The sequence below is a fragment of the Seriola lalandi genome, unplaced genomic scaffold (assembly GCF_002814215.2).
Source record: "Seriola lalandi dorsalis isolate HSWRI2012SDOR001 ecotype SW California unplaced genomic scaffold, Sedor1 jcf7180002054885, whole genome shotgun sequence".
Classification (NCBI taxonomy): Eukaryota; Metazoa; Chordata; class Actinopteri; order Carangiformes; family Carangidae; genus Seriola; species Seriola lalandi.
The window spans coordinates 5660833-5664195 of NW_019525437.1; positions in this window are offsets into that span (position 1 = coordinate 5660833).

A 3363-nucleotide genomic window follows, 5' to 3' on the forward strand; every position below is an offset into this window, starting at 1 on the left:
GGGTGGGGGGGATCAATACCTAAAGTACTGATAGTACCACCAGTAAGTCTTGTTTTCATTATCAATCCTCCATAGGATTAGTGGATCCCCTCATGTTTAGAGCACATTCTAGGGCACATGAACACTTCTTATTGCATGCACCCTTTGCTTCCTGTGTACACAAATATACCATAGAATAAATATTCGTAATTTATACAAGCATGTGTTTATATAATTAACAAGGAAATAAAAGCCTCCAGCAGATCATTCGGTGGTGATGAAAGTGTATTCAGCCATAACCTATTAATAACACATTCATCTTATGAAATCACGACAACCTATTCTGCCTCACCTGTGCATTAGCTGCTTTTAATAATAACCTATATAGCCATTCCTCGTAATAGTGAGGATTCTGATGGGGTTAGATCAATTTTGTGGCTGCAGTGCGGAGAAAGTTGACCCAGGGTTCAACAGTGTGAGCGTTCATTTCTGTTGCACAGTGAATCAGCACAGTGGTTTCATGGTGTTTGGATTCATTGCTAATGACAGAGTGGGCTTAAATAAATAAAGAATTTTTTATCAGGCTTAATATAGCCATTACCAATTAATTTAAATATGCACTGAGCTGTGATATCAGTCTTGCAGATTGGATGGGGACATCCCTGTCATTAACTCTGACCACACATCCATCCTGTGCACAGTGACTCTCAGCTTTGCACAGTTTCCCCATAACCCTTATTTCTTGTTGATGCAACAAAAGTTGTCCCACTAATCTAAAACCTTTTGTAGTTGCCAAATTTGTACGTATTTTATTAGGCTAGACTCTTACATAAGACCTCCAGATTTTGTGACATATAATTTAAGATTTCTTCGAATTTAGCTCCAGAAAAGAACATTTTTCTCAGTCTCATAAAAACTTGGTATATTTCTTCAACCTGCCTCCCTCCCTCCCTGTCTGCCAGCGTGTTGGCCAGCCTGCCCTGTGCAGTAGAGCCCAGTTTTTATTCCAACAAATCTCAGACAAAAGGCCGCTGAGAGCACCATGTCTGGCACCGCAGGCGCTACGGGCTTCCTGTAACGTTGCATCTTAGGAGCCACAATAAAGTCAAAGTCACCTGATCTTGGAGGAGCATGCAGAACACATTTACATACAGCCAGGGAAGAAGAGGAACACATTCTAACATATGGATGCCCACACAAGCTTACGCATGGCGTTATGTACACACACACACACACATGTATTTTCTCAAGAACAGACAATATGTTTCCCTCACCCACACTATTGTCAGGGAAATCAGCAGAGCTCCCACAATAAGTTTCCAGTGGATTTTCTCTGAGACACACAGAGAATTGAAACAGAATGCTGTGGAAAGAAAAAAAAAAGAAAGCATCATGCCGCATGCAGAGACAAATGGAACAGGTGCAAATATTGCACACAAAGAGGCCAAACAGAGAAGCCAGTGTCGAGCACATGGAGGCGTTTGTGCGAGAGCAGAAATATTTAGAAGGCTAAAAACAGTGGTGGCACTTAGACTCCACATCCATCACAGAGGAGACTGCTGTGTTTGTCCAAAGGAGAGGACTGTGTGGGTGTGAGCAGACTGCAAAGTTAGCTGGCTAGGTGGCTGGAGAGGAGACGAAGATCTTGTGGATTTCTAAAACACACACACAGACACACACGCACGCACGCACGCACACACTAGTGCAGTGTATGAGGCTTTCCAATGCGATGGATAAAACTGTTGGACAGTGAGGTAGCAAGGAATGACAAAGTCCACCGAGACTTTTCGGATATTTTAATCAATATTAACACAACACGTAAGAGTAGAAACAGTCGAGCAGTAGGCTGGTGGTCTCACAGCTGCTGAATGAAGTGGTGGTATTTTAATGTCAGCCCCAGAGAGTCTCTAAAAAGGACATTTGTCAATTTAACTTACATTTATTTACTACTCATTAGCAACAGCACATTTGAAAGAAACATAATACTGCTGATTATATTTTTTAAATCAAGATTATGAGGTTGCAAAATGTGTATACTGACTGTATCCACCAAAATGTTTGCCATCAACGAGGCTGGGGCCCAATATTGTAATTTTTCCCACCAAATGTGATATTTCTCATAATAATTTTCCTGTTTTTGTACATTCTGCCCAGCTGTCCATTGAACCTTGGCATGCGACTTACATTTTAACTGCTGTTTAGTAGCAGCATCACTTCTACCTGAAAGATTAAATACAAACAAGCACCTGGAACATAAAACACAATACTATGATTAGGAATGATTAAAAAAAAACAACTGAAACATCAAATACAACAATATAATTATATTATATAACCCCCCCACCTCGTCCCCACAGCAATAATGTTGTACATCGCAATCGTATCGCATTGAGATATTAAACTTTTGATATCACCCAAGCCTACAATCAACGTATTCAACGCACTACAATCTGGGCTGCGGTTCCGTTTACTAATGGACCTTGTGTCATTTTGCTTCTTTGATGGACTTGGCGGAACATCCTCAAACAAACTTGAAACAGAGAAACAGCAGAAACAAACAGATTTCAATTAATTTCTTTCTGAAAGTTGGGAATTGGAAAGCAAAGGGGTTTCAGTTCTGCTGCAGATTGACAACTGAGAGGTGGATTCCTTTATCATGAATTTACAGTTTGAATTTTTAGGTGCTACCTGAGCTGACATGACTCTTTAAACACACTGCAATTGCAATGACATTTAGACAGGCACATCGCACCCATGGGTGTTACGGGTGTTGCAACACCTGCGCTTTCAGAGAAAAATGATTCCCATGTTTCAATGAGGTAGTTGTTGATGCAATGAAAATATTTGCACCTTAGGCTATGGTATTACTTCATAATTAATTTATGTGTTCATTTACATAACTTAAAACAATTTGTTTGAGCCTAAACCACATTTTAAAAAGAAGAAGAAGAAGAAGAAGACTTGATCTCGACGATGATTTCTATTACTGTTGTGTTCTGCTTGTTTAGGATAGGAAATCACATCAGGCATCAACCTCGATGAGAGAGGATGAAGGTAATGTTGCACAGGTGAGCAGTCAAATGAAATTAGTTTCAAGGTTCTCATCTTATCTGAATCAAAGTGCTGTAGCTCAGTTTTATCTTTCTGGGTATCACAGAAGAAGTAAGAAAAAGAAAATTAAAGTTTTATTCTTTGCATTTTTGTGAAGTGTGTTTTTGAACAGACACTAAAAAGTCTGAGGTAGTTGCTTAATACAAGAGTGTGTGTGTGTGTGAGTGTGTGTGTGTGTGTGTGTGTGTGTGTGTGTGTGTGTGTGTGAAGGGTACTTACATTTTGAACTCATTTTGATTTTCTTTGTCGTGGAGACTGGATGGGGGCTGAAGG